Here is a 27,450-nt window from a genome sequence, read left to right as displayed (position 1 = left end):
TATCTGACGTATTACTATAAAGAAGCAAACCTGCTTTTCTTATGGCCCAAAATATGTCAAAAAATGTCTGGAGAAGTGAAGACAGCATTGTTAAATAGGCATGCAGCCTCCCAAGGAAAGGCAACACTTATTTGAACATTTAAATTAAAATTTAGAAATCACCTATAACTGGGATTTCAAAATGTAGAAGAGATAAACAAGATTATACTGTACAGCACAGGGAAATATATACAAGATCTTGTGGTAGCTCACAACGAAAAAAAATGTGGCAATGAATATATGTATGTTCATGTATAATTGAAAAATTGTGCTCTACACTGGAAATTGACACAACATTGTAAATTGACTCTAACTTAATAAAAAAAAAGTTTTAAAAAATCACCTATTGCAAACTGAATGTCCAGGATGAGGCTGAGCATGAATTCCTTCCTCTGAAAAATGAAAACTCATGTTTAGGCCTCTATGATCATTAAAAGTCTACCACCCAAGATCAATACCCCGATCAGACCCCATATGGATTCTGCATGGAACAGCGATGAGAAAGCTGCTAAAGATGAAAATCCTTAATTGAATATGATAATTTAACAGACCCAGAACTCCCAGAGTCAGTTACATCTGCATAAGTGTGGGTTAGGGGAGGGGAGAAAGGATGATAGATGCAAAACGCAGTGATTTGCAGTTATTTGGCTCAAAATCTAGCCTGAGTTACCTCAATGCATAAAAGCTCAAATTAAAGTGTTACCCGCTGGTTTCCAATGCTTCCTCCTTAATCCGGAGTCTTCCTGTCTGACCTGTTCCCCAAAGGTTTCCAGAGGCCCAGGGGACCGTCCACATGATTGGGAAGCTTCCCTGCCAGATTACTAAAGGAACTCCCTCATTTCACAGCTGAGCTTCTAGGTGCCAAGGACCGTGCTGACGCAGGAACAATAGGATGGCCCTGACCTAAGGAGTTCCCAGCCTAGTGGGGGAGACAGATCAATAAATAGGTAAATTTAAAATGTGAGTTCTCTGCCTGAGGCGGAAACGTACAGGGTGTTGCGGGGCACAGAGGAGGGCACCAAACCTAGCAGCAGGTGCCCAAGAAGGCAGATGCAGAGCAGATACAGAACCAAGGCCTCAGGTTCCGACTGTCCCGGCGAGACGTCGAATTCGGATCGCAGAGGGACTGTGTGCGGCTTTGCCTGCTGCCCCGCAGTGGGCTCGCTCCACGCACCGTGGGCTCTGCGGACCCGGACAAGGGAGTTTCAGCTGATAGGATGCAGAGAAGACGGGCGGCGCACGGAGAGGAAAACACTCTCCAAGGAGGCACCGGATTCCTGAGCCGCGCCCAGCCCTTGCGGAAAAGATACAGCTCGGGCTGCAATTCAAGTAAACTTCTGAGGAGCTTCAAAAGCGCGGACCTGGCGATTCGGTCCAAGCGGCTCTTGCAAGCTCTTCCTACGCCACTGCCGCTTCTAAGGCGAAGTCACGGTTTGCAGAGCTGGAACGCTGTCGGAAAGCAAACCTTACCAGCGGGCTTGATAAGCAGCCTCGGGCTTAGGTTAGAGAAGCGTGTGAGGCGCTTCCAGCTCGGCGGGCTGACGGCTACCGCGGGCCCCCCGAGGGTCCCTGCGCGCGGATGAGGCGAACGGGGGTCTCAGATCTGCGAGGGACTCCTTTTCGGCGAACACCCCTCTCCACATCTGCCGCGCCCCGAGGCCACCTGGAACCGCGGTGTCGCTATTTTCCTACGCGTTTTCTGCAGAGGTAAGCCTGGCTGCTCCTTCCAGCCCGGGAGCGGGGTGGGCGGGGCATCCGGACGGGGGCGGGACGGGGGCGGGGTGGGCGGGGCATTCCCGCCGGGCGAGGCATCCCGCTGGGCGGGGGCGGCCGGCGCTCTAACACCTTTCCAGCACCAGCGGCGGGATCTGGGATAGCGGCCGGGCTGCCCCCGCGGCGGCGCCACCAGCCCCGCAGGCAGTCAGGAGGCAGCGTCTCTGCTTTGGAAGCGAGCTCCAGAGGACTGGTTTTGTACTCCTACGGATGTATGTGGACCTCGCTCAAGTGACCGCACCCTCGAGACTCAATTTCCTCATCCACAAAATAGGGTTAATGATCCTTACATTTCAGAGCTGTTTGAGGGTTAAAAGAAAGGTGTGTCTGAAATACCTACCTGCATGGCACTGGTAAAGTCTCTTCAGCTCTAATTTCTTTCCACATTCAGTGTGACTGAATGCGTAGCTACTGGTTTTCAGGCACTAGTGATATAATGTAAACTAACTGTCCAGAAACTTGTTGGCCAGTGGAGATGGCCGGCACGGGAAAGTGCAGTGGGGAGCGCTGTGATAGCAGAAATGCTGGGTGCTCCGGGAGCACCGGGAGGCCCCTAATCCAGTTTCAGCATGTCAGGGGCGCCTTCTGACAGCGGGAAAAGGAAAGAAAGAAAGAAAGAAAGAAAGAGAAAAAGAAAGAAAGAAAGAAAGAAAGAAAGGAAGGAAGGAAGGAAGGAAGGAAGGAAGGAAGGAAGGAAGAAAGAAAGAAAGAAAGAAAGAAAGAAAGAAAGAAAGAAAGAAAGAAAGAAAGAAAGAAAGAAAGAAAGAAAGAAAGAAAGAAAGAAAGAAATCACAAGGTTCTGGCCAGGCAGAAGGAGCTGTGGAGGGAGAATGCAGTTAGAGAGATCAGAGGTGAGATGAAAGCAAAGACAGGGGGAAGCCGACTGGAAAGGTGAAATTGCAGGGCCAGATCATGAAAGAACTCCCAAACTAAGAAATTTTAGTGACTATAGATCTTTATCTTGAAGCAAAGGGAAACCATTGAACTATTTTAAGCAAGAGAGTTACATGATCTGACTTGGATTTTAGAAAGATTCCTCTGAGTAGAGATCCCATCTATGCAAGGTAAAATTTCACTTCCAAGTTTAGTTCTTAGACAGATCAATAAATAGGCATCAACAGCTTCATTTGAGGATCAGAATTCTTCTGGAGTCTAAAAAACGATTTGGGATTTTTCAGGTCAGGTAATCCTGAGTTCTCAGAAACTAGAAGAATTTGTGAGTCCTTTCTCCACAAGTGGCATTGAGTTGGGTTTTAATAACTCCTCTATGAATCAGGCTTGGTTCAAGGAAAATTTTATTATTTGGTTAGAAAAAAAAAATAAACGTTTATACCTCCATTACTCAACTGCCTCTTTGTAAACTTGCTTTCTACCTCGCTTCCGCGTGCCTGGTTGCTGGAATCTAGAAGACAGGAGGCAGTGAAAAGTGTTATCAGACTTGCATAAGACCAGCCCTTCCCTAAAGATGTTCTGGAGACCAAGCCAAATAAGGTGGAGTTGGGCAGAGCAGAGGCTTCAGGCTCAGGCTTGCAGGCTGGCTTGGGGGATTAGAAGCCCGAAACGAGTTAGAGGGGTTATTCCATCCTTTGTTTCCTGTTAGGTGATATGTGAGTTGGTTATGCTTTTATTTCAATGATTTGCCCCTCAACATTGCTTTTGAAACAGCAGTTTGCAGGATTAGCTAATAACCATGCTGTCGTCCTTGTTTAAACCCAGTGAACGATGATTTAATGTTAGGTTGCTCTGTGCAAGCTTCAGGTGCTCTCTGCCTGGCCCTAGCCTTGCAGGAGGATGACTGAGCGGGTTTGGGGAGGAGTTATTTGGCTTCTGAGAGATCCTCCAGGTGGGGGAGTTGTGAGAGAGTGAGTCTTGTCAATATCAACTCTCCCCACCCCCCTTTTTTGTCCCAGTTGATTACATGGGACATAGTGAAGATCTGGAATTTAGCCTTGAGCTGCTCCTAATTTGTACTGTGATCTGGGATTATTCCTTCCATTCTCCGAGGCTTAGTTCTAAAATCAAAGCTTTTGGGGGGAAGGTATAGCTCAGTGGTAGAATGTGTGCCTAGCATGTACAAAATCCTGCATTCAATCCCAGCACCTCCATTAAAAAACTAAATAAAAACCTAATTACATCTTCCCCCACAAAAATTAAAATAAAATGAGAGAGTTTACTAAATGCTGGCTCTAGGAAAATCCAGGTCCTCAGGGCAGTCAGTATCAAATCTCTGCCTTTAAAAGCATAGCATGAAATTATAATCTAATGAACTCTCCTCCTCGGAGGACCCGCATCTGCATCAGCCAGTCTTTGTCACTGCAAGTTGATCTCTAAGTGAAACTGCAAATCTTCTCAAATATACAGGATTACATAACGTTGATGAAAGTAATGTTGGAGATGGCCAAGCCTTTGCCAAACAAGATTTAGCCAACAAGGATGGTGACAAGGTAAGTGCCTCAAAAAAGAAGCGAAAGATTTAATAAAGATCTTTGGGAAAATTTGGTAAAGCCCATTCACATTTTTATAAAAATAAACCTGTGATCATTCTTTAAAAGTCAAACATGGTGATGAAGGATATCAGAAAGTGATACCAATAACATAGTAAATTCTTGACTTTGTGGAATCGGAAAACATAAGATAAAATACACTTATTTTTATAAGTTCATTTTGTTTTTCAAAATAAAATGCAATCAAACATTTTTTCTATGACATTTTGGTTCCCTATTGGGGTCCATTTTGGAGGTCTGTTTTTGGATGCCAATATCTCCTGTATTTATTAATTTCCCATCTGGTTTCCAAAAGGATTTAAGTCTAATATTCTGTGTTGAACATCAGTATATTCTAAATTCTTTGCCACCAAAGGGATTCATTTCCCAATGCCTCTCTTATGGGCCTCGTTTTTTAAATAAATTTTACCTACTAACTGGTATTTTTAAAATAGTAGTTTTTCCTATATTAAATAAAATAGTATACACATATGATTTTATAAATTATATGTAAAAATGTGAGATATATATATATATATATATATATAAAACTTCCAATCATGGACATGACAATCATTATATATGTGTGTGTGTATATATATTAAAAATACTTATATACTCACTTCTGATTGACACCAGATTGTGGCTGTAATCATAGCTAAAAGTTGAGATGTCCCTCTGACTCCTGATCACCCTCAGAGTTGGGTACCATGGGGTTGGGGAAGAGAGCCGGTCTCCAGGATGGATGAGCATCCAGGGTTTGGTCAGGACGTAGGATCCAACCTATGGAGAAAGAAGGAGGGCAAGACAGGAAACTCCGATGATAATGTGATCCCGCAGATGTGCTTGCCCTATGGAGTAATAGGTCTGGGGGGTAGAGGCGAGGGGAGGACCTTCTTAGTTTATGCCCAGCCTGCTTCAGTCCTGGCTTGTGAACCAGTTCAGGTCTGAGTGCGGTGAATATGGAACATGAGGAAGGATAGTGAGAAAAATATCAGATTTGAGTAGATCTGAAATATGAGTTGAATTCTCATGGCAAATGCCTATTTCTTGTCTTCCCTAGCAGACTCAGCAGAAGCTGAATTTATGAATTTATACCAGGCAGATTTTTTTCTTTCATCTTTCTTTTCTGGCTAGATCTGCTTCCTCTTTTCCTGTATCAGCGACTTGGGGAGGTATCTCGCACGTTAGTGATGAAACCAGCTTTGTTAGCAGAGTTAGCAGAAGTGAAAAGTCCTTTCCAATCCTACGGTTCTGTGTTTAAGTGCCACGAGTAAGGAGAAAATAGCGCGTATAGCTTTAAAAATGTTTAAAAGTAATTGTAATTAGCAATACTGACATAATTAAGAACACTTAGAAAGTAGAAAAAAGGGAAAAAAATCACCTCATAACTTCACCTCCGTAAACCACAATCAGTATTATCATTCTGGTGTGTTTTCTGAATTTTTTATTTGTGTGGCTTTTGCTTTCTTATGTGTGTTTGTATCATTTTCTTCTGCTTACTATTATATCAGAAACGTGATTCCAGGTTGTGGTAGGTCTTAACAACCATCCCTTTCAGAGGACACATGGTCATCTAGTGGCTGAGTGAATCATAGTTTCCTTACCTTATTCTTGGACATTCAGGTGGCTTTGAATTTTTTATTTTTGCCTTTATAAGGTATTATTTTTATGGACTTTCTGAGCATAATAAATGTGAGAAAAAACAATTTCATTAATTCACTCAGTTCACTCAACAAATACCAACTGAATAAGACACCATGTTAGGTGCTGAGACCAAAAGCCTTCAAGGAAAGGCCCAGTACTCTCTGGTCATAGCACGAGTAATTGCCAGACCTGCTTTAAACTCATCCCGGCTCACCAGCGCCAGCGTCAGCATCCACATTCCTGAAAGCCAGCACCCAGCTGTCATCTCCTTCCAGTAACCACACTTTCACAGCCAAAGGTCAGCTGCTCCCTATACATTTCATTCCTGAAAGTCTGCCAGTCCCGGAGGTTCACACTTCCCAAACCTTTACGTAAGATTAGCTCTAGGGGTGTATTAGCTCAGTGAAGAGTGCATGACCCAGAGTTCTTGGGTCCAATCCCCAGTACCTCCATTAAAACAAATAAATAAATAAACCTAATTACCTCCCCAAAATTTTTTTTAAAAAGCTTACTAAAATAAAAAAAGATTAGCTCTTAAAAATTTTGAAATTGTAACTGTATGAGATGATGGTTGTGTCAATTACTTGCCTGTGGCGATGCTTTCACAGTGTATGTGTTTATCAAAACATCAGGTTGTGCACCTTAAATATGTACAATTTTTATTTGTCAATAGGGCCACAATAAAGCAAAAAAAAAAAAAAAATTAACTCTAGCTTTCTGCTCTGTTTAGACAGCTCTCTCTTGCTTAGCAAGCCATAAATTCAGCTTTTTGTTTTGGTGGCTTCTTTCTTTCAGCAGCAGTATTAAGGATAAAATTAAACATAACAATATTCCTTTCCCTTAAAGACATTGTGACTTAGAGATAACTCACCTGCACACAAAAACTGTTAGAACTGGGTGCGCCACAAGAGAAATACTAACCAAGAACCACGTGAGTTCAGAGGACACTCTCCTACTGGGAAGTTCAGAGAAAGTGTCATAGGATGGGCCTGAACGGAGGTATGACTAGACTGGCTGGTACCTAAGAACAAAAATATCACATTAACAACCACAGACTGGATTTTTCTGTTTTCTTACGGTACCAGTCTGCTCAGGCTGCCATAACAAAATGCCGTAGAGTAGAGATGGCTTAAACAACAGAAATTAATTTGCTCACAAGTTCTGGAGGCTAGAAATTTGAGATCGAATGCCAGTATGGTCAGTTTCTGGTGAGAGCTCTGTTCCTGGCACGCAGACAGCTGTCTTTTTGCTGTGTCCTCCTGTGACGGAAGGAGCAAGCTCTCTGATGCCCAATAAGGTTACTAGTCGTATTGGATGAGGACTCACCTTTAGAACTTCGTTTAACCCTTACTTCCTTGTACTGCCTGTCTCCAAATACTGACACATTCGATGGGCTGGCGCTTCAACATATGAATTTGGGAGAGGACACAATTCGGTCCATAGCACGTTATGAACTTCAGAATATCACTCAAATTACATGACACACATAAATGACAGACTCGATGAAACGTAGCAAGTGATTTGAAATAGACTTGGGAGAGGGGAAGAGAGAAAAGTTTGGGGATAGGGTGGTTGACGGATTCCTAGATATGATGACTGGAAGTAGGTAAGTGAATGCAGAAGAAGAAACAAGTTTTAAAAAAGATGTAGTTGAAGGTGTGTGCACTCTATCTGTGGAAATTCAAATAGGTACGGGCTTCGGGCCAACAGTGGGTGCAGTGGCCAGCCCCCTAGATGGTCCCCAGCAACGCTCACCTCCAGTATTCATGCCCTTATGCAGTTCCCTCCCACACTGACCTATGTAACTAGTAAGATACAGCAGAAATGATGGTGTGTGTCCTTCAAGGCCAGCGGTCCAAAGATGTTGTGGCCTTTACCTTGCTTCTTCGTGAATCACTCAGTTTGGGAAAAGCCATCTGCCATGCTGTGAGGACATTCAGGCAGTTATATGGAGCCACCTTAGAAGCTGATCCTCCAGCCCCAGTCAAGCCTTCAGATGAGTGTAGCCCCGAGACCATCTCGACTGCAGCTCCATGAGAGACCCTGAAGCAGGGCTGCCCAGCTAAGCTACTCTCAGACTCCTGATGCATAGAAACTATGAGACAATAAGTATCTATCATTTTTGGCCACCTTTTTGGGGTAATTTATTAACAAAAGTTAATGCATCTTCTTTAAAGATAGAGATTTGGGAGTCATTGAGCAGCAGTCCGAAGAGGCAGTAAGTACAGTGTTGAGATGAAGAGCATGGGTTCTTGAACCAGACTGTCTGGGTTTAAATCTCGTCTCTGCCATTCAACCTCAGTCCTCTATTTTCTCATTTGCAAAGTAAAAAAATAAAACTTCTACCTACCTCATTTTAAAAAAAGGATTAAACGAGTGTAACTGAGCATGTAAATTAATTAGAACAGTGCCTAGGATATAGTTAGCACTCCTCTTTATGTTAGCCATTATCAGTAGGTGATGCTGCTTAATATTACCACAGTTACAGGCAAGCAGGAGAATTGAAATTTCTCTGGGAGAGCACGGCTGCCTGTACACATCAAAGCTGCAGGGCCTTGGGTTGCTCGGCTTTTAGTTACTTCTAATTTCAAGGTCTAATGGACTCCAGAATTTATCAAAGTGTTTCCACACCATCATTTTCCCAGTGACCCAAGCCAGAACCCTGAACTTTTCCTAAATCCTTTCCAGTCCCTTGTCCCTCATGTCCAATACCTCATTCCACTCAGTTAGTGCCAGTCACTGTTTCTTGTGGCCAGAAGAGAGACCCAAACCGAATAAGACAAAGTCTTTGCCCTAACACGACTCACATTCCTTCTCATTCTAGTGAGGGACACGGCCAGCCTACAGACAAGACTAGGTGATACCCTCGGGTAACAAGAAGCGCTGTACAAAAGTAAACAGGGTAAGGAGATGCTGGGGGAGGGGGGCTGTATGAGGAAACCTGACCGTGTCTGTTAGTGTCACCTCCTTCGTCTCTCCACCACCTCCTTTCCTTCCACTGCCACTGTCCAGTCACTCCGTCATTCCTTGTCTCTTCCACCTGTCTCACCACCTCTACTTCCCAAGGGTCGTGAATCACCAGAGCCACGTCTGATCACATTATATCCCAGCTCAGGGTACTTCAGGGGATCCCTGTCCCCACAGAGGATAAAGCCTAGACACCTGTAAGCTCTCAGCTGATAGCATTTCTTCCTATCTCACTGAACAGGTCAGCACTCAGAATTTTCACATTCTCCCGTTGCAACTACACACATGCTTGCATTTGTACCCATCTGCTCTGTCTGTCCTTGTGTTTTTCTGCATGAACTGACCTCACTCCTGTCTAAGACCACCGTTTCCACTTGGATACTAGATCCTGTCCCCCCAACCACTCCAGAGCATCGTTCTGTTAGTCTTCCTCTTTCTCTTCTATGTCATCAATTCCCCTCTCTTTACAGGACCATTCTCATCATAGACACATTATTTCTGGCACTATAAAAAACTCTGTTGACCCACTTCTCTCCTACTTACAGCCCCATTTCTCTTTAAAAACAAAACTTCTTAAAGAGTTTCCTGTGCTCTCCCCACTCTTTTTTTTTTTAATACTTATTGTAGTCTAGTCAGTTTACAATGTTGTATCAATTTCTGGTGTACAGTATATAGTTTCAGTCATATACATACATACATATGTTCATTTCCATATTCTTTGTCATTAGAGGTTGCTACAAGATATTGAATATAGCTCTATAGTATGAACTTTTTGTTTATCTATTTTATATATAGTAGTTAGTATCTGCAAATCTCAAACTCTCAGTTTATCCCTTCCCACCCCCTTTCTCACTGGTAACCGTAAGATTGTTTTACTGTGTCTGCGAGTCTGTTTCTGTTTTATAGAAAAGTTCATTAGTGTCTTCTTGTCTCTTTTTTAGATTCCACAAAAGAATGATATCATTCCATTCTTTCTTGAATCCATTCCAATCATGCTTTTGACTTCAAAACTGCTTTTGTGAAGTTTACCAGTGGCTTCCGCGCTGCTAAACCTAAAAGGACACGTCTCACTCATCTTCACTGATTCAGGAGCATAGTTTGACGCAATTTATCAGACTCAACTCCTTAAATTAAAGGCTTTCTCGATTTTGTTTTCAGACACTACAAGGTTTCAAATTTTGCTCCTTCCTCGTTGGCTTCTCTTTCTTGACTTCCTTGTTTTTATCCCAAAGAAAATTGTGTAATGTACACTCAGTCTCTTGTTGATAACATTCAGTCTCACGGCTTTAAACTCCACGTACCAGGATATGCTTATGTCTCCTATTTTCCTATCCCCAGCCCAGAACACCTTCTGGAACTCCAGATTTGTACACCCAGCTGCTCTCCACAGCCCCACCCTCTCTCCACTACAACTCAGTAAGTGACGGTGCCAGCCTCCCGGATGCTCAAACTCGGAACCTTGGTGTCCATTTCTTTCTTTCACACCAAGTGCTCCCATTCTGCATGACTCTGCTCGAATGTCATCTTCTCATTGAGTTCTTTCCAGACTGCGGTGTTTATTTTATTATTATTATTCTTTGCTTATTGAAGTATAATCAGTTAGAATGTGTCAATTTCTGGTGTACAGCATAACGGTCATACATGTACACACAATGTTCGTTTTCATTTACTTTTTCATTGTAGGTTACTACAAGATATTGAATATAGTTCCCTGTGCTGTAGAGAAGAAATTTGTGTTTTTGATCTATTTTATATATAGTAGCTAATATTTGCAATTCTCAAACTCTCAGTTTACCCCTTCCTGCCCGCTTCTCCCACTGGTAACCGTAAGTTTGTTTACTGCGTCTGCGACAGACTACGGTATTTTAAATCACAATCTCCTTCCCTGTTTTATTCTCCGTAGCACTCATCGCAATCTGACATGGAGCGTTCCCGAATTTATGCCACTTTCGTGTGAGTGAGATACTGTTTTGGACCTAGTGTCTTGGCTGGGAGCGAAGGGAGTGCAGTTTTAGGGGGTTCTACTAGGCCTTCTCCGCCTTGGTCATTCTTACCTCCCAGGCCGAGGACCGAAGTAGGTTTCAGCCAAGTGTGTCTTTTCCAGGGGCACAGCTGGGGACTAGGGAGATGCACGTAGGCGTAGGCAGCGCCTGCAGGGCCAGTGCACCCACAGTGAGCTCCTCTTCCAGCCTTATCCCCACCTGTCTCGCTCTGCAAGGGGATCTGTGCTTTCGCTCCGAGTCCCTGAGCATCAATTTCAAACCAGACCCAATGTCCAGTGGCTCTAGAAATACCTGGTTATGCCCTTTGCCGGGTGTGCAGCTATTGTGGACCCACCGGTTTCTTGGGCCGGGGGGATCTTTCCACGTTGCATGGTATTTCAGGGCCCTCTCTCTTAGGGACCTGCCCTCTTTTTGACTTAGTACATTCCAAGCTGGAAAACCAGCTCAGGTTCAGAAGCTTGGCAAAGGATTGTGACTTTTTACTGAGCTAATTACTTTCAACCTCCTGTTTATCCATCCTTGGTTTCTTTTTTTTTTTTTTAATAGCTTTATTGAGATACCATCCACCTATGATACAATTCACTGCTTTAAAACATAGAACTCAGGTGTTTAGTGTATTCGCAGATGTGTACAGTCATCTCCAAGGTTAATTTTAGAGCATTTTCATCACATCAAAAAGAAACCCTGTGCCATGCCCTTTAGGAATCACCTCCTTATCTCCCCAGCCCTCCCCATGCCCACCCCAGCCCTGAGCAATCACTAATCTACTTTCTCTATCTACAGATTTGCCTGTTCTGGACATTTCATATAAACTAAATTATAAAACATGTGGTCTTTTGTGACTGGCTTCTTTCACTTAACCAAGCGTTTTCAAGATTCACCCATGTTGTAGCATGTATCCATCCTTTGTTCCCTTTTTATGGCCAAATAATATTCCATTGCATGAATATTCCACATTTTGTTTATCCATTTGCCAGTTGATGAACATTTGAATAGTATTACTATCAATGTTAGGGTGCAGGTTTTTATGTGGACATATGTTTTCATTTCCATCCTCGATTTCTTTTGATTAAACAGACTGAGAAGTACCCTTGTTGGCTACCCATTTATATTGCCCCTAGGGAAGCTGTGTTCCATTAACTACCTCCACAGTTCTCAGTGGGTCAGAAGTCCTTGGCTGTCCCTCCAGTTTTATCACTCATGACAGTAATTGCATCCACCCATCTTTTCACAGCTAAGCACTTCCATCTGGCCTCCATTGGGGGTGGTATGAGCCTTTAAGTCCCTCCTTCCTCTCCTTGGCATGTGTACCTCACTCAGTGTGGGATTGTTTTTCTCCATGCACCTAGGAGCTCTCCTAGTATGAGCCAAACTAGTAACAGATCTGCAGCACCTCCTGAGATCTTTTCCAGGGTGTTAAACCCTATATTTTGCTTCACATTGGTAAACTCAAAACTCTTCTTTACCCATCCTTATGCTTCAGTCTCCTTATTCCAATCTCAAGCCTTGTCTCCTGGCTCCTGGCTAGGAGCTTCTTTGTAAGAGTTCCCTTCTTTCCTCAGCAGCATGACTTCATCTTAAACTGTGACTTAACCTAGTTATTATCCTTGAAGCCAGAGGTCAGGTGGGTACGGATCTTGGGGAGGAGGGAATGGAAGGAGGGAACAATACACGTTGTCTTCAGGGTAGAGACCTCTGCATTATCCTCAAGGAAGTAGGAGGGTGGGTGCATAGCCCAGTGGTAGAGTGCGAGCTTAGCACGCATGAGGTCCTGGGTTCAATCCCCAGTACCTCCACTAAAGGTAAATAAGTAAATAAAGCTAATTATCCAAACGCCCCCCCCCAAATCAAACCAAAAAAAAAATTCTTTTAAATATTAAAAATAAAATAAAATAAAATTTTTAAAAAAGGAAGAAAGTAGGGAGCTCTAGCTCCTAATTGGGTGGTGGGTATTTTCAGGCTTGGATTTGAGGAACGTGGGGATTCAGGACTTTGGGTCGTCAGTTCAGGTTAATCTCATCCCATGTGAGGGTAGGGTGTAATTCAGTGGTAGAGCGCATGCTTAGCGTGCACAAGGTCCTCAGTTCAATCCCTAGTACCTCCATTAACATATGTAAATAAATAAACCTAATTACCTCCCACCCCCAACTTTTTTTCGAAGTTCATAACTGTCGCCCTGTGAGCTGAATTCTGCTGTGCTTTGAGTTCATCTCTTTCAATATGGCTTCTCTGACTTAATGCCCCCAGGCCCTGGTGTCCAAAGGCTGCCAGCTCTGTCTCCTCAGGGCGATGAAGCCCGACTCTGGTGGTCAGTTATTAGACCGCTTTCCACACCCAGCCCCCATCAGAAGGCCACTTCTCCCTCCTGGACTTTCTTCATTTGCTGCCTCCTCTGGGGCCAGACACCCACGCCTGAACTTGCCCAGCGCCCTGACCCAAAGCCCAGTAGGACTGGGCCTGACGTGACCTCCAGGGTCCCGGGATCTGCTCCTGCCACTTGGGCATGGCTTTCTCTCCAGTGTCGACTTTACCTTTTGGTTAAAACCGCATTTGGACTGCTCAGTTCTTAACCTCAGCTTCTGGAGGTGACCTTTCTTGTGTTTCCTGGCTGTAAGCTCTGTAGCCTTAAAAGATAAGCTTTGACAATAAAGAGCTGAAAGACTCAGGAGAAGCTCAGCAATCATCTTTAGGAACCCAGTCATCATATTTCCAGCCAGAGCACGCGCTCATTTCCAGCATTCCTGGCGGGTGGATAAATGTAGAGGGACCAGCGTTCCTTCTACAGTCTGTGAAAGCCCCCAGGTGTAAATTACCGCCCGGTCACACCAAGGTCATCTTCCAGAGAACACTGAAGCGTTTACCTGTAAACATTGTATATAATTATAGTTCCTTCTTCCAATACTGTTTTGTGCAGTGATGACAAATATCCTTTTTTTTTTTTTAACCTAGTGGCACTGGAAGGCATTTCTTTTAAGATGTTACCTATGTTTTTACCTGCTTACATCTGATTTTCATTTTCCATATCATCATCTATTTGTTTTCACAGTACAAATGCTGTGATTTCCCATCATCATATATTTTTCATCGTTTACTAGAAATGGACAGCTTCTGGACTTGCTGGCAGGCAAAGAAAGCATTGTGAAAGTTGATCTCTGCTCCTACTAACTAGCAAATTGGTAGTAATCACTTAATAGAAGTGGAAAAGCACAAATTTTATTGGATGCAGCAAAGCGGTAATTTCTCCAGATGCACAATGGTGCTTGTTTATCCTTATTGTGACGTTAACTAAGGCTGGCACTGGGGTTGCTCCAAACCCTGGCTCCCCCAACCACAGCCCTCAGAGCAGCCAGTCCCAAACTACATGTGGGCTATGTTCCAAAAACATATTTGAAAGTCAGTTTAGGACTCAGATCACTTTTCCCAGAGAAGCAATGTCGTAAGTGAAAGTCGACTTAAGGGGCCAGACCCCCAAGTCCATGGAGCACACGGTGTAGTGAGATTGGGTCGGCAATAGTTCTGTTCTGCTGGCCTCCCTCCTCTGCCTGCACCCCAGTCCCATCTGCTCTTCACACAACAGTGGCCAGTGATTCCTCTCTAGTATGAATCTCGTCCTATGACTCAGTGCTTAAAGCCCTCCCTCTGTTACAGAGCCCCGTATCAAGTCAAGTTGCAGGTCTACCTCCTAAATATTTCTCTACTTAAATTTTTTTCTATCCCTATGGCTAGTATCTTTGTGTTTTTGTTTTTTGTTTTGAGAGGGGGGAGGTAATTAGGTTTATTTATTTAGTAAGTTATTTTAACAGAGGTGCAGGGCTTTGAACCCAGGACCTCGTGCCTGCTAAGCACGTGCTCCACCACTGAGTTGTACCCTCCCTTCCCCCGACTGTGGCTAAAATATTAATCTAGGCGGTGACTGACTCCCACCCAGACTGAGAGCGGTGTCCCCACTGCTCTCCATCTGGCTTATCAACGTGCCCACGATGCTGCTGCCAAACTCTGGAGCGTGTCACAGAGGGTCTTTCCATTTTGTCACAACCCGCTTTACAAGCCTCACCTGCCTGCACCCCCAGTCACCTGCTTCTGCGCGTGCTGTCTGCTTTACTTGGAATTCCTGAGACGTTTCTGGTCAAAGCCAAGTGTCTCCTGTTCTGGGAAGTCTTCCCCGACAACCAGAAAGAGAGCCACTCATCCCTCAGTGCCCTCGACGCACTGTGATTATTGCCTGCCACCCTCGGGGCACGAGGGACCGTCAGTGAGACTGAAAAGATGATAAATTCCCACCCCTCGTTCTGCACAAGCTCACTCTAGACAGAAACCAGAATCAATAATTACCAAACAGTCACTTTATGTAACTGCATTCAGGGTGCGCTGGGTTCAAGGACAAAGGAGTAACTAACTTTTCCTTAACCGGGGGCCGGGAAGTAATTAAAAGAGGAGGTGATATTTGAGTTAATGCTTGAAGGATGACTAGAACTTCATGAAGTGCTCCAAGGGGGAAAGCACATTACTAGTAGGCAGATTAGTGTTTGCAAAGGCATAAAAGCATGGGAAAGGTTAGAATGTTTGGAGAATTGTAAATAGTTTCGCATGGTTCCAGGGCAAGGCATGGAAGACAGAGCAATGGAAACCAGGCAAAGTCAGATCAGGAAAGGCCTTAGCAGCCAAGGTGGGAAGTTTCCATTTGATTCTATAAGAATGTCCTTCATAGGAGGAGGGTAGAGCACCTGCTTAGCATGCACAAGGTCCCGGGTTCAATCCCCAGTACCTGCATTAAAAAATAAAAAAAAATAAAATAAAATGAATGAATAAACCTAATCCCCCCCCAATAAAAAGCTTAATTAAAAAACAGTACGAATGTCTATTACAGAATTAAGGTCACTGAGTTATATGTCTGTGTGTCGCGGTCTGGTAAGCTGGTACGAGGCCGGGTGCATAGTAGGCCTTCTATTTCTATTTCTGTAATGAGTTTTAAAGTAGCTTTTGTTATCTCTGAGTGATAAGCTCTGAGAAAATACAGGCAACACTGAAAGTTAAATCTAAAAACGTTTGCAAACAAACCGGCTTCCATTGTTTTACTAATGAAACAAATCAAGATACCCAAGAAAGTGGGTATTGCTTCTTCCTTTTAATTGTCTGTGTTTTTGTATAGTTTAAACATTTAGAAAATCAGGTTCAGATGCTTTTCTAATTTAAAAAAAGAGTTTACGTTTTGTTAATTAAAAAAGAAAGCAAACAGAGGCCTAAATATTGAAGGTTGAAAAATGACTCCCTCATTAACTTCCAGTCCCTTTGAGATTTATTGCACAGTAAATTAGTTAATTGCAAACCTTCCAGCAATGTTTTACTCCGTTATAGATTACTTTGGAAAAACAAATTTGCGTTTTCCCTCTTGAACAATGAGTGGTTTATTTTAAAGTAGGTGAAAGGTAATGTGAAGGGGGGGAAAAAACCCCAGCTTCACAGATGTATGGTTTAAAGTTTGCCAAGTACTTAGAGAAGGGTTACACTAACTTCAAACGCTTGGAAAGTATAATGTAACGTGAGAACACAAAGGTCTTGTTGCTTTTTCAGCTCTTACTCACTCAGTTCCCTGCAAGCCATCAACATGGAAAGCAGAGAGTTTTAGAAATCACATCCCGTAGTGGAGAAAGCAGATGAGCATAATGGAAAAGACAAAGGCGACGGAATGCGTGTCCTCCATTATATCTGCAACTGGGTTATGCTGTCCTTGGACACGATTTTTATATTCCCCCGCAAGTCTGAAAGCCTGTCTGGGCTCTAAATTATGATGTTGCTCAATTCAAGCAATGATCCAAAGCCAGTGACTGCGCACAGAGCCATCCTGTCTTGGTAGGTTAAATATTCATTTGCATATTTTATGCGCCTTGTAAAAAGGCAAAGTACATATTGGTGCTGTCAGAGTTGATACTCCACCTGGATTGTCAGTTGCTAACCAAGCATCTCAGACCTTTCCCTTCAGGTGATGGGGCTTAAAAATCTCAGCGGGTAGAGGTCCTTGGGTTTGAAATCTTTCCTGTAAACACTCCAGTAAAACACTGTTTTTTCTAAAACAGCCTCAGTGTGTTGGTGTGAGGGGAAGCAGAGTATGCCAGCCCAGAATATGCGCGCCTGGCATTCGGATTATTGTGAGCTGATTATTTGAGAATCAGCAGGTACAGGAGAAGCTCTGAAAACGGTAGAAATTCCCCTTTGGTAGAGGACATTTACATTTGTAAAGGAAATTTCCATTTGTCAGCGATCACTCTCTTTGCACCAGGAAAAGAAGGATGACTAAGTCACAAGGGTACCTTATCAGGGGAGATGGCATTAACTTAAGTCTGTAAAACAAACTCTGTCCTTTTCCTGGTAGCCTCCCCGAAACTGAACTCCCCTCCCCCACACCTTCCTTTTTTATGTCTTCTCCAATATCATGTTATCTTTTAAAAATTATTATTTTTTAATTGAAGTATAGTAAATACAATACTACATAAGTTACAGGTATACAACGTGGTGAGTCACAATTCTTAAAAGTTTATACTCCATTTATGGTTATAAAATATTGGCTACACTTTTTATTTCTTTTGGGGGGGAGGTAATTAGGTTTGTTTATTTATTTATTTATTTATTTATTTATTTATTTATTTTTTAATGGAGGTACTGGGGATTGAACCCAGGACCTCATGCATGCTAAGCGGCCCTCTACCACTGAGCTGTACCTTGCCCCCACACCTTTCTTTTCTTGTCTTTAGCTGAAGATGGTATTTAAGCTGGTGACTCAGCCCACCTTGGGGAGTTACTCAGTTTCCCTGGGTCTCCATGTATATATAAGGTGTACATGTTGATAAACTCCTGCATTATTTTTTCTCTTGTTAATCTGTGTTTTGTTACGGAAGGTCTCGGCCAAGAACAAGAGAAAGTTCTTTTTCTTTTTCTTTTTCTTCTTCTACAGGTGTTTACAAAATGCAGTCCAAAGCACGGTCACTATCCTTATTTGTGACTCTTCTTGGAGGATTTGCCCCAGCCTGCCCTGGAGCGGGGTAGAGGTTAGCCTTGAGCAGAGTCTCTGCCTGGGATCATGCAGGATTCCACTACAGGCAAGCTGTTTCCATGAGTCTCTTTGTGACAAGCCTTTCTTTCCTTCTGGGTGAAGGCAGTGACTTCCTCTGGGATGTGATTTCAGAAGTGGGAGTCTACCTGAGGTTCCTGGAAGAAAGGCTTTTGCCACCTGCTGGCTCCCTGAGGTAAATCTTCATTCCTTCTGTTAAAATGCAAATCCACCCTACAGAATAGTTAAAACTGTTTGCTGCTATAAGTCTTTTACATTATAGTAAGAATGAGGCTCTTATTTACCCTGCATATATGCTTTAGTTAAAAAGTGGAAGCGAAAGGAGCATGAAGGTATTGAGATCTTGGCAAGAGAAAGAAAGGGAAAAGGTTGGTTTACAAACAATAATAATGGTGAATAGACTACCATGTAGAGAGAAAAAAAGGCAACTGAGTGTGTGTTCAAGATCACTTTCATTACAATTTTGCCTAAGATGATGCCAAATGCAGTGTTTCCCTTTCAGCAGAAGGGTTAATGCATTCATTCAACAAGCATTTATTGAGCCTTCTAGAGAAAGAATGATAATTCGATTTTTAGAAATTTTATAAAGGCAAATAAAAACCAGTACTAAAAATATATGCCATTTCCCCCCCAGTGGTTCAGTTATCAGAGGACAATCAGAACTGTGAGTGCAGAGTTAAGCTCCATTTTTCTATCAAGAGGTAGTTATAAGGCGCTAAGTCTAACAATGTGGTTTTTTTTTTTTTTCTGAACAATCTTTCATCTGCTTCAAAGATATTTTCTGAATATGACTTACAACCACCTTTTCATTTGTTTGTTTGGTCAAGACACCAGCACTGTGACTTTAAGCAGTGTATCATCAGCATGCATTTCAAAGAATGTACTGGGGGAGGAGTCGCTCAGTGGTAGAGTACCTGACTGGCATGCAGGAGGTCCTGGGTTCAATTCCCAGTACCTCCGTTTAAGAAAAAGAAAATAATAATAATAAAATAATGTATCAGTTAAGGAAGAAATAGGATAATAGCGCATCTTTCTAAAGCCAGGGTTGGCAACATATAGCCTGTAGGTCAAATCCAGTCCCCTGCCTGTTTTTGCATGAGTTAAGAATGCTATTTACATTTTTAAATAGTTTTTTTCAAACTCAAAAGAAGAATAACATTTCATGACAGGCAAAAATTGCATGAAATCGAAATTCCAGCATCCATTAGCAAAGTTTTATTAGGACACAGCCACACCCATCCGTTTACATGCTGTCTATAGCCGCTTTCAAGCCAAAAGGACACAGGTAGCTGCAACAGAGCCTAAAATATTTTCTCTTTGGTCCTTTGCAGAAAAAGTTTACCAGCCCCTAGGGTGGTTCCCCAAGTGCGTTCTACGAAATAGTCTCACCAGGTGCTCTGCATAAAAAAGACTTCGACGGTCAAATAAGTTTGGCAGAGTCTGCATCCTACCACTCGCTTTCAGATAATCATGCCTACGTTGCCATAGTAAAGGATCTGAGAAGTCCTGAAGGAAAGAAATTCTGCTGAACTATTTTAAGTCCGTTTCCAAAGCTTATTTGATCTCGGAGCAATCTCTCCACTCCCTTCTCTTTTACACCTATAAACTTCCCATGGGACTAAGAGAAATTCTAGCCTAGAAGATTTGCATTGGGACCTCCTGCCAGGTAGGAAGTATTTCCAGGCAAGGTTCCTGGTGGTCCCTTGATTTCACATGCTCCCACGTCCTCATTATCTTTCTAAGAGACTTGGAGATCATTTTGTCCATCATCTCATTTTACAGATTGGAAGGTGGAGGTGGATCACGACCCTATGGCTTGCTATTTCTTTTTCCTCTGTCTTGATCGTCTGTCTCTTCCAGGTTGTTGGTTCAGATGTCACCTTCCTGGTGTGGGGTCGGGTGGGGTGGGTCCTCTGACCACCTCAATGAAAACTGAAACCCCCTTCCTAGCACAACCTGCCCACCTTGGTGGCATTTTGTTCCACAGCATTTATTACAATCACACCTGATACTGGCATATTTTTCAAAAGTTATGTGTCACCCCTCATTAGAATATAAACTCCCAGGGGCTCTGGTCTGTCCTGTGGTATCGCAGGGCCTAGAATAGCGTGTGACTCATGTGGATTGCATTCAGTGTGTATCATTCGTATGCAGTAGTGGCAAAACCAGAGCTTGTTCCCAGGCCTCCTGCATCCTCAGGCAGGAAAGCGACTGGGCTGACAGAATGCATGTGAGAGTTTAGCTTCATGTACGTTCAGATTCCAGTCCTAATTTGGCACTAGGTGGCGGTGGCAGTTTGGACGCAGTTTTACCCGATCGCAGGGATAAAACAAGGCACAGTTTTATTTGTTGTTCTCCTGTGACAACGAGGTCAGGGCTGATTGGCGGCTTGCAGCCATCAGGGGCCCAGGCTCCTTCCACCTACTCGATTTATGCCCCTTCGGACATGGCTTCCCTTCCCAAGGTCCCCCCACTGGCGTGGGAGCTCCAGTCACGACATCCGCTTTGCTGGCAGGAGAAACTATGTAACTTTGGGCAAATTACTCAGTGAAACCTACCTTGTGGAGGGTGTTCATTTCCTGGGCCGCCATAACAAAAGGCCAGCAACTGGGTGGTTTCAAACAACAGAATTCATTTTCTTGCACTTCAGGGGACCAGAAGTCTGAACTCAAGGTGTCAGGAGGAGTGTCAGTGGGGCCGACTCCTTGTTGGAGGCTCTGAGGGAGAAGCCTCCTGGTGCCTCTCTCCCAGGTGCTGCTGAGGGCAGGAAGATCTTCCCTCCACCTTCATGGCGTTTCTGGCTGGGTCCGAAAATTACACTGACAAAGCCAGATGCACAGGAGGAAAGTGTACAGATTTGTTCACTACAAGTTTTATGTGACTCAGGAGCCTTCGTCTGGAAATGAAGTCCCGAAGAAATGATTCAACTCGTGTGTTTTTACGCCAGATTTGAAGAGGAGGGAAGATGTAGCAGGAAAGAGGATGAGGCATGTGCAGTAAACTGGGGCAGCTTGGCAAAGCTGCTGGTTTGGATCCTTGGCGTCCCTTGTGTTTGGAGAGAAGGCTGTCCCTTCCCTTTGAGTCTAGAGAGGGCGTCGCTTACAGGAGAGATTTATGATTTGCTTCAGGGGAGAAGGGCCTGGTGGTGGGGGCAGGTCAGAGTGGCCTTCCTTTTCTGCTATTTTCTCAAAGTCCTTCTGTTTACACCAAGGTGCTGGATGGATACACGAAAATGTGGGGCGAGAGGATGGCCGTGTCCCAGGTCTCGGATGAGCCTCTGGCACGGGCTGTGCCACGTGGGTCCTTGGCTTCGTGCAGGAAGGAATTCAAGAGCGAGCCACAGTTGAGTAAAGGTAGATTTATTCCAGAGAGATGCACACTCCATAGACAGAGTGCAGGCCGTCTCAGAAGACTAGAGGAAGGCCATGAAGCGTGGGGGTCGGGTGCTCCGTTTAAAGTAAGGTGTACGTACTCTGTGGTGAGGTCCGCCTCGCTCAGAAAGGAAAGCGGTCACGAGGTGGGCTGTTAGTTTTCATGGGCTCCGAACTTCCTGCGCTAACAAGTGGGAAGATTATTCCACCTCCTTCGGGGAAGGGGCTGGGATTCCTAGGAACTGGGCACTGCCCACTTTTTGACCATTTACGGTCAGCCTCAGAGCTGTCCTGGCGCCTGTGGGAGGGCCGCCTACCATGCTAATACATCACAGTGAGCGTCTGAGGCAGCTCAAGGCCTCCTGGAAATCAAATCTCTGGCCCTCTTAGGCTTCAAGGTCTGTTGGGAGGTGGATTTTTCCGCCACCTTGGTGTTAATGGCTGTGTCATTCCTTGAATGGCTGTGCCCTGCCCCCTCGCTTCCTGTCTCAGTCTTTTGGAGCAGTGTGTCCTGGACCCCGTCACAGACCGTCTTTGGTGGGCAGGCCCGTTGCTCCAATCTCTGCGTCATCTTTTCTTCTTCTGTGTCTTCAGTGTGTCTTTCTCTGTGCCTTGTCAGGACACCCTCAGTGCATTTAGGGCCCACCCTGCTCCAGCATGATCTCATCGTGATCCTCACATCTGTAAAGTCCTGCTTCCGAACAAGGTCATATCCTGAGGCTCCAAGTGGACATGGCTTTCGGGGGGGACACTGTTCAGTACACTGCAGAGAGTCATTGCACTAATTAAAGATTATGGATATAAAATGCTGGCACAGGCCATCATATCAGGAGAATAAATCTTTTTACTGAGGCACGAATATGAAACTACATACGTATCACAAAATTCTTTTTGGAAGTTACAGTATGAGAAGGGATTACCTTTTCTGCCTTTCTTGTGCTTATTTATAGAGAGTTTCATGCACATATCACAGGCTTTTAGTTTTACCACATTCAGGTCTATAATCCTGAGGATTAAACCTGGGGAAAATTAGCTGTTGGACTTGAGAAATATCGTTCATCTGTATCATGTAAAAGAATTTAGGGAAGTTAGTGGGCGTGCCGTGGCAGGCAGGTGCTTCTTGGGTGAATGCCCTGCTTAGAATCATTCTACCCTTTCTAGGAACTGCCAGCAGCTGGCCCAGTGCTACAGGACTACCCGACTCTAAGGATGAATCCTGATCCTGGCCTATCAGATTCCCTTTTTAAAGTATCTGGACTCTTAAACTGCAGATGTGAGTAGGGAGTGAGTGGAGCCGAGCCTTGCTGCTGCAGCCTTCTGGTCCTGCTTCCTACTTGCAAACCCAGATCTTTGCAATTCATTTGTGCTTGAAACTGGTCTGCTTCATTTTCTGCAACTCGAAGAATTTTAATGCACTGAAGTTTCAGGATATTAAACCCAACATACAAAGGACAGTATACAAATTACAGGTTATATCTGCTCTCATAAGTTTTCTATTTAAATAACCCAATCTATTTAGTTTTTCTGACCTTGAAATCACTGATAAAGAATACAAACCTGATTTTAAAGCAATCTTCATTTTTTTTGGAGAAACATTGGCACATCAACACTCTTAAAGGAGGAGGGTATATCTCAGTGGGAGACAGCATGCTTAGCATGCATGAGGTCCTGGGTTCCATCTCCAGTACCTCCTTTAAATAAAAGAAAAATACATAAATAAAATAAACTTAATTACCTCTCCCCCCCTAAAATAAAAACAAAAAACACACTCCTTAGAGTGTCACTGGGCCCTTAAATGTCAAGCCTTCCATTTTTCCAAACTCAGGGGAGGTGGAGCTAAAAGAGCCAGGGCAGGTGCAAATGGAACTGGTAGACGCTGGGATTTATACTCAGATCTGCATGTTCCTTTAACGTTCTATTATTTGGCTTGAAAATCTGTGGCCCAGAACAGAAAGACAAAACAGAATGGAAGCTAAAGTGACCAAGTTTTATAGTAAAAATCTACACCAAAGTCTTAGTCTGACATTTCCTCAATTTGGAGCCAAGAAATTAAAGAAGAAAGGGCCACACAAGGTATTTTATTTCTTAACATACGTATGTATTTAAAAATACTTGTCACTGCATTTTGACTTAAATCATTTAACATAATGATATTTGTTGGTCTTATTTTTACTAAAGTAGAAATAAAGGTAATTTTTGCTTTGGCAACGTATTTCCTTCTGGCATCTCTGAGAGTGAGGGGAGGGAAGGTTACTAAGGATCTAAGAAAATTCTGGTGTGGAGTGCGTTCTCTTTAGCCTAGCCGCGTCCTTGAGAGCGCGCCTGCTGCAATGAATGCTTCTCAGGTTTACGTGTGATCGCCGGGGCTACGTGGTCTCTCCAACAGCATTTCCTTTCCAGTCACAGTTTTGTATTTTTAAAATCTGCTTCAGGTAGTGAGGGTAAAGGTCCAAATCATTCTGTCAAAAGCATCTCCCAACCTTTTTAAACTGTTCCTAGAGAGTAGGTTCTTGTCTCTTCCCAGAAAGAATTCAGAGATGAGACTCAGAGGTCAAGAAAGTAAAGTGGGGATTTATTAAGGGGTGGGTAGTCCACTCTCAAGGGGAGAGCGGGCAGGCTCAGGGGAGCGGCTGCCCTGTGTTTCTTTGGCAGGTTGGTTACGTAGGGTGTAATAATGAAGGGGTGGGATATCCATCAGGGAGGGAAGGGTTTGGGGTCTTATTCCCTGATTTTCATCCCGAATCCACCTTCCCAAAGGGAGGAGGGATTTTGTCCTTATTTAGTCTGGATCAGTGCATGATGCGTACTTCTAATCTGCAAGGCTAATTTTATTGTAATGAGGGCATAATGAGCAAAAGTTTATGTTTGGATGCCAGAGATTCCTGTCTTTTCCCACCTTTCTTTGTTTGCCTCCAAGACACTTGTCATCCCCAAATATGTGGTTTCTTATCAGTCCAGAGGTTCCTGCTTTTCTTTGTCCGCCCAAGATATATGGTCTCCTGCCATTTGGCTGGTGGCCACCTTTCTATCGGCCTGCTCTAACAGAACCTCTTGCCTTACTGCTTTTAGTGGATACCTTTATTTAGATTATAAAATATATTCTGTAGATTATGCTCAGATTAGTATTTAATTATAATCATGTATAATATACTTTCATATTTTAAGAAATAGGTCTGTGGCCACCACACAGATGTGGGACAGACCCTTCCGGTTCCCCCAGATTTAATTTGGGTGTGGAGACTTTAATCCATTCCTGCACCAAGAGGGTAGGATAAGTTTTTTTTTTGTCTGTCTGTTTGTCTTTTTTATCACTAGGTAGCTTTGATCATTATTATTATTATTATTATTATTATTATTATTATTATTAATATTATTATTATTAATTTTCACTGAGTTATAATTGACATATAACATTATATTAGTTTCAGGTGTACAGCATAATGACTTGGTATTTGTATATATTGTGGAATTTTCACCACAGTAAGTCTAGTTAACCTCTGTCACCAAACATAGTTACAAGTATTTTTTTTCTGATGATGAGAACTTTGAAGGTTTATTCCCATAGCAACTTTCAGATATGCAACACAGTATTATTAACTATAGTCACCACGTTGTATGTAACATCCCCATGACATATTTTATTTTATAACTGGAAGTTTGTATCTTTTGACCTCCTTTACCCATTTCCCCCATGATCCACCCTCCTTCCTCTGACAATCGCCAATGTATTCTCTGTATCTAAGGGTTTTTGTTTGTTCGTTTGTTTTTTTAGATTACATATAAAATGAGATTGTATGGTATTGTCTTTCTCTGACCTATTGCACTTTGCATGATGCCCTCAGTCCATCCATATCGTCACAAATGGCAAGATGTCCTTGTTTTATTCAGTTAAATAACATTTCATTGTGTGTGTGTTTATATATACATATCTCACATCTTTATGCATTCATCTGCTGATGGACACTTAGGTTGTTTCCATATCTTGGCTGTTGTAAATAATGCTGCAATGAACATGGGAGGTGTATGTATATCTTTTTGAGTTAGTGTCGTCTTTTTCTTCAGCTAAATTGCTGTCCAGTTTTCCCAAAACCATTTATTGAGAAGAATGTCCACTCCCCACTGTGTATTCTTGGGTCCTTTGTCATAGATTAATTGCCCACATAAGTGTGGGTTTATTTCTGGGTTATCTATTCTGTTCCATTGATCTATGTGTCTGTTTTTTATGCCAGTACCGTACAGTTTCAATTACTATAGCTTTGTAATATAGTTTGAAATCAGGGAGTGTGATGCCTCCAGCTTTGTTCTTCTTTCTCAAGATTGTTTGTAATGGTATGTAAAGCACATAATGAGGCTTTCTGGGGAGAACTGAGTGGCTTCCAGGCAGGTCCAAGAACGGCTATCCCGAGAGAGCAGGGATAGGAGACTGACTGTGTTTTTATTGTGATCAGGAGGTGGGGTTCAGGGCTTGCATGCTTTGAATGTTCCTGCAGCTAAAGGAGGAAGTACCCGGGATTTTTTATAACTTGCCCAGATGTGGTGGGGCAGAAGAAGAAGGAAGTGGTAAGGCCTGAAAGCTGTCAGCAAACATAAAAAATGAAGTCAGACTCTTTATTATAAGAATAAAAGACAAAGTCTATGTTCATTAATAATAAAATACTTAATTTATAGTTTATTCTATTTTCCCATGATGTTCTATAAGATAAGAAAACCATTGAAGCACATTTAAAAATTAGTAAATGGTCTTAGAAATATTAAGAATCAAGGAAAAAGAAAGTACTTGAGATAGTATAAAGCAGTTTAAAAATGTCATACAAAGGGAACTTTCAAGCTGGCTCATTCAGAAGCTGTTTAACCCAATAGGTAACGTGTCTATCTTTTCTCTATTAAAAGAAAACTTTCCTTAACAAAAAAGTGAACAAGTAATGTATTATCTTTATTTTGGGCCTCCAAGATTGTGACATCTGAGCTGAATCAACTGCTGACGGCTACATTCCCACTGTGGGGCTTGGGACTAGTCTGTCCCCTATTAGACTGTAAGTCCCACTAGGGCTGAGTCTTTCCCGCTCACTGTTCACCGTTGAACAGTATTTGGCACCTAACAGACGCCTTAAAAATAATTGATGGATGGATGGTAAGTTCAAGCAACTTGCCACTAGGTGGCGATGTTTTCTAGGATCTGTGCAGCCAATCGTCACAGCATCGAAACAGTCCGAGGGCAGGTGGTGGTGATTCCTCCACAGGGTCAGACCAATCACACGTGTCCGAACCTCCGTGACCCAGCCTCCTCACAGCTGAACCGTCTGCCCGCACCAGCCCTCTAAGATGCTGGGGGCTGCAGAATCATACAAGAGCTTCTCATTGTAAATCATCTCAGATGTTATCTGTTCTGTTCCAACCCCCCCCCCCCCCAATTTTTCAAGCCAACATAAAGGGGGTCAGCCAGCCCTAAGCCCCACAGCGGCAGTGTAGCCTTCAGCAACTGATTTAGTTCAGGTATGTCACCTTCAGGAGCCCAAAATAAAGATAATACACTGACCTACTATATGTATGATGTATGATACATACATATGCACACACACACACGCGTATATACAGATACACGATTTAGTACATTTCCTGGGCCACACTAGGTGTTCAAAAAATGCTACTTCCTTTCCCCTTCTCTGTAATTGAGGTAGAAACAAAATTTCATGGGGACAGAGGAAGGAGCAGTCACTGTAAGAGTTCATTGGTGGGGAGGGCAGAGCTCAGCGGGAGAGGGCGTGGTTATCATGCACGAGGTCCTGGGTTCAATCCTCAGTACTTCCGTTAAAAATATAAATAAAGAAAAACAAACCTAATTACCTTCTCTCCCAAAAAAAATTTAAGAAAAGAAAAGAAAAGAGTTTCTTGTAACCTCTTCTAAGAAAGTGGTATTGCAGATTGGAAGACTGAATGGAATTTGGAGGCGCAGAAGGAAGAGAAATTTCTAGGCGGAGAACAAAGCAAACAAAGTGTGGAGGGCCTCTGGGAAGCAGATGCGGAGTCGGGTTGGGAGCGCCCTGCCCTGCGGGCCCCTGGCCCTGCCTCGCTCCCTCCCGACACGGCTCGGTCCGTTATTT

General features: G+C 43.3%; 1 long non-coding RNA gene and 1 other non-coding gene across 2 annotated transcripts in view; both read left to right on the top strand.

Moving 5' to 3' along the window:
- Positions 1-1,613: 1,613 nt before the first annotated feature.
- LOC116666296 overlaps positions 1,614-27,450 on the top strand; it is a 33,768-nt gene continuing 7,931 nt past the window's right edge. Inside the window, exons 1-6 of the long non-coding RNA XR_004323059.1 lie at positions 1,614-1,746; positions 4,174-4,256; positions 8,767-8,844; positions 10,248-10,325; positions 16,484-16,762; positions 17,862-18,153. This is a non-coding gene — a long non-coding RNA (uncharacterized LOC116666296). The remainder of the gene's footprint in view (positions 1,747-4,173; positions 4,257-8,766; positions 8,845-10,247; positions 10,326-16,483; positions 16,763-17,861; positions 18,154-27,450) is intronic.
- TRNAA-GGC lies at positions 18,867-18,938 on the top strand. Its single transcript has one exon. It is a non-coding gene; the product is annotated as a tRNA-Ala (tRNA).

Source organism: Camelus ferus, chromosome 10 (genome assembly GCF_009834535.1).
Source record: "Camelus ferus isolate YT-003-E chromosome 10, BCGSAC_Cfer_1.0, whole genome shotgun sequence".
NCBI classification, from domain to species: domain Eukaryota; kingdom Metazoa; phylum Chordata; class Mammalia; order Artiodactyla; family Camelidae; genus Camelus; species Camelus ferus.
Note: the sequence above shows the minus strand (reverse complement) of the source record. Positions and strands in the feature narration are given on the sequence as shown.